At 44.8% G+C, this 14,239-nt stretch overlaps 1 long non-coding RNA gene across 1 annotated transcript in view; it reads right to left on the reverse strand.

Moving 5' to 3' along the window:
- Positions 1-294: 294 nt before the first annotated feature.
- The window catches only part of LOC128827182 (uncharacterized), a 29,452-nt gene continuing 15,507 nt past the window's right edge, over positions 295-14,239 (reverse strand). Inside the window, exons 2-5 of the long non-coding RNA XR_008442941.1 lie at positions 10,394-10,469; positions 4,597-4,623; positions 4,335-4,366; positions 295-477 (exon numbers count right to left, since the gene is read on the reverse strand). This is a non-coding gene — a long non-coding RNA (uncharacterized LOC128827182). The remainder of the gene's footprint in view (positions 478-4,334; positions 4,367-4,596; positions 4,624-10,393; positions 10,470-14,239) is intronic.

Here is a 14,239-nt window from a genome sequence, read left to right on the forward strand (position 1 = left end):
ATTATGTATTTTGATGTGCTGAATTCAAATATGACAATTAAAACAACTGATTGGCTACTGTTTCTAAGATATTTAAGTTTTTACATTTCATGTCTATGTATATTGTGTAGATAGTAGAGTTTTAATCATAACTTGTAAACCTAGGTCTTTTCATGTGTTTATGGTTGCTTTACATGATAATATTTCACCTGTCCTGTTTATGTAACACTTTAAAGAATCAGCAAAAGGGTTATATAAATAAAATTTATTATGAAACAAAAGGCAAAAAACTATTATGTACATAGTTTAGTCCTATTCCGTGTCTACTCGGCGCTTCTTGGCTTGTCTCTTGTATTCAGTAAATGGAGCATCTCTTGTCACTGTCCAGCAATAGTCTGCAAGCATTGATGGGCTCCATTTGCCCTGATAGCGTTTCTCCATTGTTGCAATGACCTGGTGAAATCGCTCGCCATGCTCGTCGCTCACTGCTCCGCAGTTCTGTGGAAAAAAATCTAGATGAGAATGCAAAAAATGTATCTTTAGTGACATGTTGCAACCAAGGCTTTTGTATGCCTTGAGGAGGTTTTCCACCAACAACCTGTAGTTGTCTGCCTTGTTGTTTCTGAGACAATTTATTGCCACTAACTGGAAGGCTTTCCATGCCGTCTTTTCCTTGCCACGCAGTGCATGGTCAAATGCATCATCTCGAAGAAGTTCACGAATCTGAGGACCAACAAAGACACCTTCCTTTATCTTAGCTTCACTTAACCTTGGAAATTTTTCACGGAGGTACTTGAAAGCTGCTTGTGTTTTGTCAATGGCCTTGACAAAGTTCTTCATCAGACCCAGCTTGATGTGTCTGATTTTCCTGCTGTGCCGCAGTGGTGCAGAATTCCCCCAGGAATACGCCATGTACAGACCTCTGCCATGTCAGTGTTGCCTCTCCTCCCAGTGTACTCTGTGGTATGGGTTTACATTGCAGGGGAAGCAGAGTAACGGCATGTATTGAGTATCCAGGAGTAAAGTGGGCACGATTCAAGGGAGGACTTTTATCACCTCCATCTGCCCTGTGGAGTTCAAGGCAAAAAGGTATCACAGCATGAGGCTGTATGATTTTCTCATGCCCCCCACTGGTGAGTATCCCTGGCCCTTTAAGGGGAGCCTCCCTGGGGCAACTGCAAGTAGGGGAAACCCTGGCAGTGCTCACTATTGATACCATGCTTCTGAGGAGCTGAGCTAGACCCATAGGAGGCAGGGGACCTTCATGTGGAAGATTCCCCCTTACCTATGTGAATGCCTGGATCTATAGGGTTTTCATGGGCTGATCCAAGATCATGTTATTTGAGGCTGGGGAAAACCTTGCCCCTTCCAGCAGTGTGACTATGGAGAAATCTCTCCTTCCTTCCCTTTAGTGCCCATTATCTCAAATGAATAATAGTAATAGTTATTAATAATACTTAGCACTTGTATAGCACTATTTGATTATGAAATATTGCTTGCTGGGAAAATATGCTGATATTTTATAATGGATTATTCATAAAGTATATTTAAGTGTAAAAATGCATCATCATTGATTTATGCAGAGTATTATCTTCCCATAGGAATAATGTGACAACATGTCACATGGGATCAGAGCTTTGATACATCAAGTCTGGCACCCGGCCTCTGCTGGTGGCCAATACCTGATGCCTCAGGGAAGGTGTAAACCACCCCAATGCATCTTGCCAGTTGTGCAAAACCAGACAAGGAGACGGGAAGAGGGGGGAACATTTACCTCCCTCTTTGATTATAGAAGTATAGGTACATTTAGTCACATTACCCAGTCCTTTCCAAATACAGCTTCACTATCTGACTCCATACAGTGGAAATCCCCACTACTATAAATAATAAAACTTTGAGGCCAGATTGTGCCTGACCCATGTATGTATATGCAAGACAGAGAGGAAGACATGAAGCCTCTCCCAGCCCCCTGACACCACTACAGGGGGCAGGGCACTGTCGCAGTCCTTGCATGCCCCTGGGGATTGGTCCTAACAGTGCTAACTGCCCCATAGTGGATAGGGTTACCATATTTCAACAGTCAAAAAAGAGGACGGGAGGAGCCCCACCCTAGCCCCGCCCCTGTCCTGCCCTAGCCCCGCCCCTTCCCCGCCCCAACCCTCCCCCCCACGCCTTGTCCCCTGACTGCCCCCTCCTGGGACCCCTGCCCCTAACTGCCCCCCAGGACTCCACCCCCTACCTAAGCCTCCCTGCTCCTTGTCCCCTGAGTGCCCCCTCCTGCGACCTTCCCCACATCCTAACTGGCCCCCTAGGACTCTACCCCCTACCTGTCCCCTGACTGCCCCAACCCTTATCCACACCCCCAACCCCAGACAGACCCCTGGGACTCCCACGCCCCATCCAACCACTCCCCACCCCCTGACAGCCCCCCCCAAAACTCCCGACCCATCTAAACCCCTCTGCTCCCTGTCCCCTGACTGCTTCAATCCCTCTCCCCACTCCTGCCCCCTGACAGCTCCCCCCCCAAACTCCCAAACACCCCCTCGCTCCTTGTCCCCTGACTGCCCCCTCCTGGGACCCCTGCTCCTAACTGCCCTCCAGAACCCCACCCGCTACCTAAGCCTCCCTGTGCCTTGTCCCCTGACTGCCCCCTCCTGAGACCCCCCCACCTGTACTCTGACTGCCCAAAACCTTACACCCCCAACCCCCAGACAGCCCCCCCCGAACTCCTGACCCATCCAACCCTGCTCCCTGTCTCTTGACTACCCCCCCCCAGAACCTCCCTGCCGCTTCTCTGGCCCCCGGCCCCCTTACTGTGCTGCAGAGCAGCGCGCTTGGCAGCGGGGGAGGGGAGCAGGGTCGGAGCTCCAGACTGCCGGCGGCCGAGGCAACGGCCGGCGATCTGTGAATGCAGGGCGGGGGGAGGGAGGGAGAGGAGGGGAGTGGTCTCAAGTTGCAGGGGAGAGGAGGGGGAAGTGGAGGAGGGGCTCTGGCTGCCGGAGCCCGTGCGAGTGGCACCATCCGGCCGGCTGCCCTGTAAGCCCCGCATGCTCTGCATGGGGGGCGGGGGAAGTCCGGACATTGACAGATTCCCCCCTGGACGCTATTTTTAACTGAAAAAAGCCGGACATGTCCGGGGGAATCTGGACGAATGGTAACCCTAATAGTGGATGATGGAAAGGGAGGAGACAGGGCCATGCTCTGAAACACCCTCCACACAGGAGAAGAGAGCTGGCTCAAAGAAGAGTGAACACTGCACCCTCTGAAAGGGAGAACAATGTGTTCTGAGGGGCATTGCTACGTCTGCTGCTGGCTGCCTTCTCCCAGGCCCCACATACCCTGAAAAATTTACCAAGAATTCCTGCATAACCTTTATGTTTGGTTTGGCCGTCCTTCAGCTCCATGGCCAGCCCAAGGTCAGAAAGACAGACATTGAATATAGACCGAACAGTAAACATCAGCTATTCTCAAATAGCTGCGAGTACAACAAAGGACTATGACGTGCAAAATACCTCTCTGGTGCCCTGACACACACAATACATGCCCTGGCCCAGCACGAGGAACCACAGGAGCAGCTGAGGTTGTAGAGCAGCAAATGGTTCAGAAATGGTTATGAGGAAGGAGCAACAACACTGACTGAGCAAGGCCAGGGAATCTGTGCAAGGCCCTTTATGCTGAAGATTGCCTATGATAACTCTGCACAAGGAGGCAGAGAAAATTGGGACTCTGCTATGGAGCTGGGCACCACATTGGCTCCAAATACGCTAAAGCAAAATGCCAGAATCAGGGAGATCTCAATGATCAGAAAAACTCTGCATAGAAAACGTAACCCAGCAATCAATAACAAATAACCTTGCACATTTACCACCACTGCCAGCAAGGGTAAAAGCTCACTCGGTCTCCCAGTTCATCAATACATACCCTCCCCAAATGCCCAAGTACAGAAAGTGGCAAATTTCACCACAATTCAGCATACCCTGAGGCAAAAGCTGTAACATAGATCCATTTGATTCAAATCTCCCCCTCCAGCATTCTGGGGGAAAAAAATACATGATGATGCAGTTCATTTATGGAAAACTGGAAAATCCCCAGATTCCTAACGGAAGTTTTATAAAACTCCTTAAACACTGACTCCACTAATAAGGATGTCTTCATTGCAGCTTTATCTTCTTGTATTCTCTTAAAATCCTGTAATCTTCCTCTAATATTATTTTTAGAAGACCAAAGTATATAGTACATATGTTTTAGGACAAACGAATAAATATAGATTTGAAAATATTATCCGAAGAACTACTTTGCATTTTGGAGATTACATTCTCCCGTGGACAAGATGTGTTTTATTGCCACTCACGCACCATCTGTATAATTTTCAAATCTTGGACAGTATCTGCAAATGAAAGTAGTAAAAATGTTTTATCAAAACAGCACTACACTTCAGGAAAGTAATTCAAAACATATTTAAACTCACCTGAACTCTCCCTTTAGAGTCATCTGATTTCCCCATTCACTGAGTCACAACAAACATGGACACCTACAAGTCCATCTTTGCAGAGTATCTTTTCAGTATACAACTGCATTTTAAAAATAAACACATTTAACTCAAACAATTATTCTTACCAGTGAGGCTTGGGGCGCTGATAATTCCTAGGAAAACAAGAGAAGCCAGGGGTGAGAGGAATAGGGTTGAAAGGGGTTGAGAAGGCTGGCAGGAAAAGGCAGAGCACAATTCACTCTAGAGCACTGGTTCCCAATCTTTAACAAATTGTGAACTCCTTTCACTAAAATGTCAAGACTCGCGAACCCCCTCCTAAAAATGAATATCCAGGGATTTTCTCCTTTACCCGAATATAAATCATAAAAGCAGTGATCTTGGAAATATAAAATTTGTTTTGACATGCTTATTACACACTATTTATTATTATTCTTTATCATTACAGTATTTTGATTATGAAAACATTATGAAAACGGCAACACTCTTTCAAGATCTCACTTTCATAGCTTGTATCACTTTGAATAAGCCTGTTATAAAACAAGGCTCCTATGTTTCATCAAGGAGTATCAGATGTGAAACAGCATGAAGGTATTTAAGAAGCAAACTCAAAGAGTTCCTCCTACACAGCCATTCAGGTCTTGAGCAGTACAGGCAAACAACACACGTTACAACAAACTTAAACTTGTTCTTCATAATAATTTTGAAAACAATACTAGCTGCCTATTTAATTTTAAAAACAAAAAAAAATATCCACCTCCCTTTCCATTTCTTATTAGGAGTCTTGAAGTTTAAATCTCCTCAGTGTGATAGTTATGCTTGCTTTGATCTGCTTAGCTCTTGGAAGTCCAGGGGCTCCGTGCTGCTGCCCTGTGCTGCTCGGGGTCCCTAGGGACAGCTCTGTCTGCCATTAGGGAATTTTTTCCTGAGAACCCCTTGTAACATTTTGCGAACTCCAGTTTGGGAACCACTGCTCTAGAGCATTCACAAAAGATGGAAGTTGGTTACACCGGAGCTGAGGGGAAAACCAGGATGAAAAGTCAAAATATTGAAACATTTTAAAGGAGGAAAATTTCTGAAACATTTTGATTACATAAAAGTCAAAAAGTTTCATTTCAAGTCAGCTCAACAGTGCACTGTGTCTGCATGAACTGCCGCAATGTCTCATGGGAGCTGTTACTCAGGGGCCTCATATCTAGCGCTGATCACAAATTTCTGAACAATACAGGTTTATGTCGGAAAATGCCAATTTGACAAAACTAAACTGTTTTGCAGAAATGTATTGGTTGCAACAAACTTCCAACAATGCACAGGGAGAATCCTGCTGGAACCCTGCCTGGTTTCCTGCCAGCTCACTCGGTTAGCTGCTGGGGACTTGGGGTTCCAGGGTCTGCAGGCTGGGCGGCTGGAAACCCTGGGAGCCTGGCCTCTAAACAGGGCTTGACTTCTGGCTTGATGGCAGGGAGTCTGGAAACCATGAGAACCTTGGTTCAGTTTGGGGCTCTCGCAGGTTCCACAGCTGGGAGCCCCACTGCCCAGCCTCTGAGGCTCCCAGCTCAGCCATGGCTCCAACAGCTTTTAGGCTCCTGGCTCCCTGTCAGGTCACCCCTTTGGCAGAGCCACCGTGGTTCATTGCAGGAGATGTAGCCTGGCAGGGAGCCCTGCTCATACAATGGAATGGGGACATGAGGCACCTGAATAGCAACTCGGACAGATGCGGATTAATGTCAAACCAACCTGAAATGAAACACTTTGGTTTGGCTTGACAAATGGAAAAATGTTGATTTGGGTCAACACAACCCAAAAGCAGAGGTTTCTTTTAAATTTTGCAAACCAAAAAAATTAACAAAAATCAACATTTTCCTGTGGATATTATAATAATAATCATCATAATTACCTAATATCAATAGGAAATACCCCCCATTATTATCTAAGTAATCTGCCAGTCAGCATAAATTGGAATGAAGAAAGAATGGCACCTCATAGGCATAAAAGGGTTTTAAATAAATCTATTTATTCAGTGTGTTGAAGTTTAATGAATGTGTTACAGAACAGATGGCAGTGGTTCGAAGACGGTTACTAACTTTCAATAGTGCAATTCAGAGGTCTTGGAAAGACAGAAGTTGTACTCAACACATTTCAAGGTCTCTCACTCTATTTCTTTATCAGCCAAGAATGTGCCCACTAGAAGCTAGGTCATCTGGATAACATTGAAGAACGTGCAAAATGTACTTACCTCTAGAAATTCGTTAAAAATAAAGTGACAAAGCAGGGGTGGGTCACAGCAATATTCTGGTGTCTCCGTGTCATGCTTGTTTCAGTACCATCTATTAGTTTGTTTATAAAGACAACAGATGAACAGTTCTATATTTCTCCTTACTTATGGAGAGCCCACAGGTCTCTAGCTCCTAAACCCGATTCAAATGCCAAACTTCAAGGACAGATTGTCAAATAGCTCAGATTTATTGTAAAAGAAAGACTAATGTATCTAGCTGGTGGGGAAAAAAGAACTGCTTGGGCAATGCCACAAGGGGTTTTTTCAAGGTTTTGCAAAAGATGTGGCTGAACAGAGATCAGCCTTTAAAAGAGCCTGGGAATTTGCCAAGCAGCAAAGGCTCAAATATTTTATGATGTTTCCAGCACAACTCCATGTCAAGGTGGGTGAGGAAGTGCCTCTGTTGCAAAACCCCAAGAAGCACAACATTTTTAAAATAGCCTGCAGTGAACTGAGTAACTGTTCAGATTTACATTGAGTTTACTTCCCAGTTATATCTGCCCCATCTGCACTTATGAACTTATTCAGTGACTGTGACTAACTTACTTATTTGGGTTATTTTTTCTGCACCAAGGTTATATTTTATTAACTCTTGGGAAATGAATATCAATTCTCATCAAATGGCTGAATGCAAAGCATCCAGTAGAGGAATTAAGTGGACATCTCATTCCAAATTCTTCTTCTTTCGTGTGGCTGGTGTTGAGCAGCAACTACAATTTCATCTGAAGTTGATCAAGCCAAATGGCTACATCAGAAGTAGCAGAATTTATTGCTGTAATGCCTCCTTTGTGTTTATAAATTGGGCAGAAGGTGGTGATATAGCAACCCAGGGTTGTGAGTTCAATCCTTGAAGGGGCCATTTAGGGATCTGGGGCAAAAAAAAAAAAAAAAAAAAATCTATCATGGATGGTACTTGGTCCTGCTGTGAAGGCACGGGACTGGACTCAATGACCTTTCAAGGTCCCTTCCAGTTCTATGAGATAGGTATATCTCCATATGTTCAATGGTCTGTCGTGGGGAGCCACACTCGCACGCCGGGGAGTCCTTGATTTTCCATTTGTGCATTAGATGTCCACATCTACCATGGTTGGTTCAGAGCTGACCAAGATGACTGTGGAAGGAACCTTGTGCATGCGATCCAGCACAAGGTGCTTATTTTCTAAGTCTTGTTTAGCCCAATCTGCTTTCCAAGCCTCCTCCTGATCATAGCCTGATTGCATGAGGCTAAACAAATGTTCCCAGAAAGGCTTGCGGGACTTAAGATACTGGGGTGGGAAGCACGGTCAAGGTCTTGGTGGATAGGAAGAAATCTGTTTTCCTGGATTCGCTGAGCTTCGCGGAATGTTGTAGCAGTTCGATGTATCGGCGGGGTGGGTGGGGGAGAGAAAGAGGTGGGGAGGATGTTAGACAGAACAGGTAGCCAAGGTGTTGGAGTTGACTTAAGAGTTCCAGTGATGCACCTCATCACTGTAATCAGCTGTTTATCCACAAGCGCATGGCTGCATCTGCTCCATACCAGTTACCAAATATACAAGTGCTATTGCAGATGTTTGCAAACACTGATGCCAATACACCCCATGTTGTACCTGCAAATTTCTGGATTATGTTGGCTCTCGTTTTTCATCTTTGCAGCTACCTTCTCGAGGTGATCATGGAAGGTGAGGGTGTGGTCGAGTTTCACTCCAAGATATGTTGAAGTGTAATCATGTCTCACATTTTAACCACAGAAAGTTACTTTCAGGGTGTTTTTGGCACGCCTATTATCAAGATGAAATGCGCTTATGATTGTTTTTCCAGGGTTTGGTTTGAGCCTCCATTTCCTGAAGTATTGTTCCATAGATTGGAGGTCCTCAGTTGATGCTTTCTCAATGTCATAAAGGTTGCTTGGATTGTCATGGGAAGATCATCTGCATATCCAAATTTTCATGATTTAGTTGGAGGCACGTCACTTATGTAAATATTAAAAAGGTACACCCATAGGCATCTAAGCATGTTCCACAGCAAGCAAAGTGTTTGGTAGGAAGGTATACTTTTAGCAAGTTTCAGCATCAGGTCCTTAATCCATACAGTGTCATAAGCATATGGCAGGTCAACCAATACTAGACCAGCTTTTAGTTTTTTCTGACAGCTGCCTCAATATGAGTTGAGAGTGCCACAACTTGGTCACAACAACTACATTTTAGCTGGAAGCCTGCCTGTTCGACAGGATAATTGGCTCATTAAAAGGGTCTATTCTTTTGAGGATGTTATGTTCAAGAAGTTTATAGGTCATGCGTAGTAGAGATTCCAAATTGATTTAATGGTAGTAAGCTGACTGTGGAAAGGATTTATTAAATTGTATATTAGCAAGATTAAGTGCCTTTGGTCCTCTATTTGTGCTAGAGAATTAATGAAACATTTGAAAACATCCCTAAATGGATAGATCAACATGAACCATTTGATTGTGATTATACAAGGCCTGTGAGTTAGCTTGGCACTGATGTACTTCAAAGTGATCATCAGGGGGCTGTGCAGCTCCCGGTTGCTCTGTAGAAATTTGAGGGCTTTAATATCATTTTTTAAAATTGGTGCTAGTGGGAGACCCTGTTGTGTTGCCACCCCTTACTGGTGGGGGTCCTCAAAGCCCCGCAGCTTGATGGCCCATGTGCTGGAAATGCAAGAGATGTGTCTCTTCCCTGCAACACTTCATGGAAAGCGGCATAGGAGCTGAGTTACGTAGCTGTACCCCCTATGGAGCAATGGAGCCCAGAAAACCAATCCAGGCTGCTGAACATGAACAGCGATTTCTGCCCTTCCTCTCACCTACTACTTCCTCCCTCTCACCCTGCCCCACTTGCCCCTTTCCCCACATCCCCTGCCTTCCTCTTCCCCCACGCCCTCCCTCCACCTCCGTACTTCTCCAATCTCTTTCCCCTTGTTGCCCAATCCTTCTTGCCTTGAAAACCCCCCAACTTCTTCAGCCCAGCCCCCCACCTTAACACCTTCTATAAACTCAAACCCCAAGTACATAAACATGAAGTATAAAGAACAGGAGTACTTGTGGCACCTTAGAGACTAACAAATTTATTAGAGCATAAGCTTTTGTGGACTACAGCCCACTTCTTCAGATGCATATAAAGCATCACTCTATATGCATCCGAAAAAGTGGGCTGTAGTCCACGAAAGCTTATGCTCTAATAAATTTGTTAGTCTCTAAGGTGCCACAAGTACTCTTGTTCTTTTTGCGGATACAGACTAACACGGCTGCTACTCTGAAACCTGTCATGAAGTATAAAGTTCATGTAAAACAGACACTTAGAGTCATCGAAGTATATGACGGGAAGGGACCTCAGTAGGTCATCTAGCCCAGTCCCCTGCACTGAGGCAGAGCTAAATATCTGCTTAATGTCTTCTAGGTGCACCTGAATGTCTGATATTAGATATGGAGAAAACTGAAATGTTTTTAGGACCTGCTACTTTCCTTCCCCTAGTAAGCGCTTTCTCCTGCAAGTTCATTTCACCTTATCGCTGAAATTGGAATTTTGCAAGAACCTTGGCATTCCTTTTAGACTCTCAGTAGCTATTTGATTTTCCTCCATTGCCAGATCTCCTTAAATCCATTGCCAGATCTTGTCTTATTTTCTGTAACGTTTCAAAAACCCATAACTCACCAATTATTCAGTTGAAGGTTTTGTTGTTAAATTATGTGATTACTGGAATGAGATTCTTGTTAGTCTTCCCCTCTTTCTATGGAAAATAAATAGAAACTTGTCAAAAGTCTGATTTTCTTGTTGTTCTATTTTGCCCTACTCATACTTTATCACTATAAAACAAGTAATAAAATATTAGATTATTAAAGTACTCTTCTGGCAGATCAAATCCAATAGAAATGCACAAAATTTCACAAGCTGTATCCAGGATCCCAGCACTATTTAGTTGAAAATACTAACTGGTTTTTTACTCCAAATGTTAATGTCAGTAGCAACTGTCTCAACTATGTGAATACTCAAAAGAAAATATCAGCTTTTTTTTAAAAAGTTTTTTCCTCTACAATTATCCTTGGAAATGAATGCAAATCAAGACATACCAGATACAGCTATGCATTAGGAGTGAAAAAGGACAGTTACCTGTGGGTCAAGGTCGGGGTTACCAACAACACTGGTCTACAATTTTTGAGAAGTCGTCTGCTTCAGAGATAAAATGTGCTATTTATTATGTATTTTGATGTGCTGAATTCAAATATGACAATTAAAACAACTGATTGGCTACTGTTTCTAAGATATTTAAGTTTTTACATTTCATGTCTATGTATAGTGTGTAGATAGTAGAGTTTTAATCATAACTTGTAAACCTAGGTCTTTTCATGTGTTTATGGTTGCTTTACATGATAATATTTCACCTGTCTTGTTTATGTAACATTTTAAAAATCAGCAAAAGGGTTATCTAAATAAAATGTATTATGAAACAAAAGGCAAAAAACTATTATGTACATAGTTTAGTCCTATTCAGTGTCTACTCTGCGCTTCTTGGCTTGTCTCTTGTATTCGTTAAATGGAACATCTCTTGTCACTGTACAGCAATAGTCTGCAAGCATTGATGGGCTCCATTTGCCCTGATAGCGTTTCTCCATTGTTGCAACGTCCTGGTGAAATCGCTCGCCATGCTCGTCGCTCACTGCTCTGCAGTTCGGTGGAAAAAAATGTAGACGAGAGTGCAAAAAATGTATCTTTAGTGACATGTTGCAACCAAGGCTTTTGTATGCCTTGAGGAGGTTTTCCACCAACAACCTGTAGTTGTCTGCCTTGTTGTTTCCGAGACAATTTATTGCCACAAACTGGAAGGCTTTCCATGCCGTCTTTTCCTTGCCACGCAGTGCATGGTCAAATGCATCATCTTGAAGAAGTTCACGAATCTGAGGACCAACAAAGACACCTTCCTTTATCTTAGCTTCACTTAACCTTGGAAATTTTCCACGGAGGTACTTGAAAGCTGCTTGTGTTTTGTCAGTGGCCTTGACAAAGTTCTTCATCAGACCCAGCTTGATGTGTAAGGGTGGTAACAAAATCTTCCTTGATTCAACAAGTGATGGATGCTGAACACTTTTCCTCCCAGGCTCCAATGACTATCGGAGTGGCCAATCTTTCTTGATGTAGTGGGAATCTCTTGCACGACTATCCCATTCGCAGAGAAAACAGCAGTACTTTGTGTATCCAGTCTGCAGACCAAGCAAGAGAGCAACAACCTTCAAATCGCCACAAAACTGCCACTGATGTTGGTCATAGTTTATGCACCTCAAAAGTTGTTTCATATTGTCATAGGTTTCCTTCATATGGACTGCATGACCAATTGGAATTGATGGCAAAACATTGCCATTATGCAGTAAAACAGCTTTAAGACTCGTCTTCGACGAATCAACGAACAGTCTCCACTCATCTGGATCGTGAACGATGTTGAGGGCTGCCATCACACCGTCGATGTTGTTGCAGGCTACAAGATCACCTTCCATGAAGAAGAATGGGACAAGATCCTTTTGACAGTCACGGAACATGGAAACCCTAAGATCACCTGCCAGGAAATTCCACTGCTGTAGTCTGGAGTCAAACAGCTCTGCCTTATTCTTGGGTAGTTCCAAATCCCTGACAAGGTCATTCAGTTCACCTTGTGTTATGAGTTGTGGTTCAGAGGAGGAGAATGGGAGAAAATGTGGGTCCTGTAACATTGATGGTTCAGGACCAGAAGTTTCATCCTCTTCCTTGTCTGACTCAAGTGAGAATGATTCTGGTGCATCAGGAACCGCAGTCCTTCTCCGTTGGGTACTGGGCGTATAAGCTGATGGAATGTTTGGATAATGCACAGTCCCCACTTTTTCTTCTTTGACACACCTTTCCCAACTGGAGGCACCATGCAGAAGTAACAATTGCTGGTAGGATCTGTTGGCTCTCTCCAAATCATCGGCACTGCAAACGGCATAGATTTCCTTTTCCTGTTCAACCACTGGCGAAGATTTGTTGCACAAGTGTTGCAGCACGTGTGTGGGGCCCACCTCTTGTCCTGATCTCCAATTTTGCAGCCAAAAGAAAGGTGATAGGCTTTCTTAACCATAGTGGTTATACTGCGCTTTTGTGATGCAAAGTCACTTCACCACAAACATAGCAGAAGTTATCTGCACTGTTCACACAAGTACGAGGCATCTCTGCTCACTTTGGCTAAACAGAAATGTGTCCCTTTGCAAAATCAAACACTGACAAATAAGAGAGCACGACACTGTATGATTTCTAGAGCTGATCTAGGGCAATTTGTTCAGCAGAGTAATGTAAGCTTCGTTATGATTGCATCATCCATGACTTCTAGGAATAACACGATGCAATTCATATCATGTATGACGCAATACCAGCTTTAGATTGCATCATTCATTGTTTTGCCTAAAAAGCAAGTACTGTCCAAACCCAGTCATAGATTTATTCATAGATCCAGTCAAAGATGTATTTTAGTCATTTCTGGTTTAAATTGAGACCCCTTCCCTTTATAACTCACTTATCCTCCGCCATTCCCAAGTCAAGGGTTGTATATACTGACCCAATAGCATACCTTGAAAACTAGAGCCAATCAACAATTTTAAGCATCATTTTTGTTCTCAGTGATCCAGAATTAGTAAAGTTTGATTACATTTATTTCAGAAGCATTTTGGCTGTACAGCAGTGTAACCTGTCGGTACAACGGGATCGGTACGATCGATGATGCCGAGAACGACATCTGCCACAAGACCGGGACTCCGACGTCAAGGAACGGTGCCGTCTTGAGCTACTACTTCTCGAGATGCTACTAAGCCGAAATCCGCGACAGCGCAGAAATGGCGACCCCCGCCAGGAGTCGTGGGCGCGGTGCCTCAAGGATAGAGAGCTGGAGTGCGAATGGCGACGGCACCCGTGTCGGGAGCGGCTACGGTAGCGCCGACGAGAAGGGGAGCGCCTATGCCTGTCCCGCTGATACTCTCTGTTCGGCGTGGAACGGTGCCTGGGACTCCGATCCGATGGCACACAACCAGACAACCTGGTGGGTGATGAAAGCAGAGGCCGGAGACTGTGTCCTGATAGGACGCTGAGCGGCTAGCGTGCCCTAGAGCGGTCCCCTGACCAGGATCTGCATCGGGTCGGATTCGACTGTCTAGAGCCCAGCGGCGGCTTGCCTTTGGAGCGGGACCCGGGTGCCAGTGGTGCCCCGAGTACCTGCAGAGTCATAATGTCTCGGGCCGCCTGCAGGGCCTCCAGCATCGAAGGCATCCGGACAGGCTTGAGTCGATACTACCGGGCTGCTCCGCTCGACATGAGTCGGAGCTCTGGACCCCAGGGGGAACTGGGGCTGCCCGACGTGGGTCTAGCCTCTCCCCCTGCTTTCTCTCTACGCCACTGAGAGGACGGGGCCTTTCTGTTTCTTAGACAGAGAGCGGTGCCGGCCACCGGAAGGTGCTGGGGGATCACTGCGCACCGAAGATGAGGTGCCCGGTCAGAGCCAGCTTT

The sequence above is a fragment of the Malaclemys terrapin genome, chromosome 1 (assembly GCF_027887155.1).
Source record: "Malaclemys terrapin pileata isolate rMalTer1 chromosome 1, rMalTer1.hap1, whole genome shotgun sequence".
In the NCBI taxonomy this organism is placed as follows: domain Eukaryota; kingdom Metazoa; phylum Chordata; order Testudines; family Emydidae; genus Malaclemys; species Malaclemys terrapin.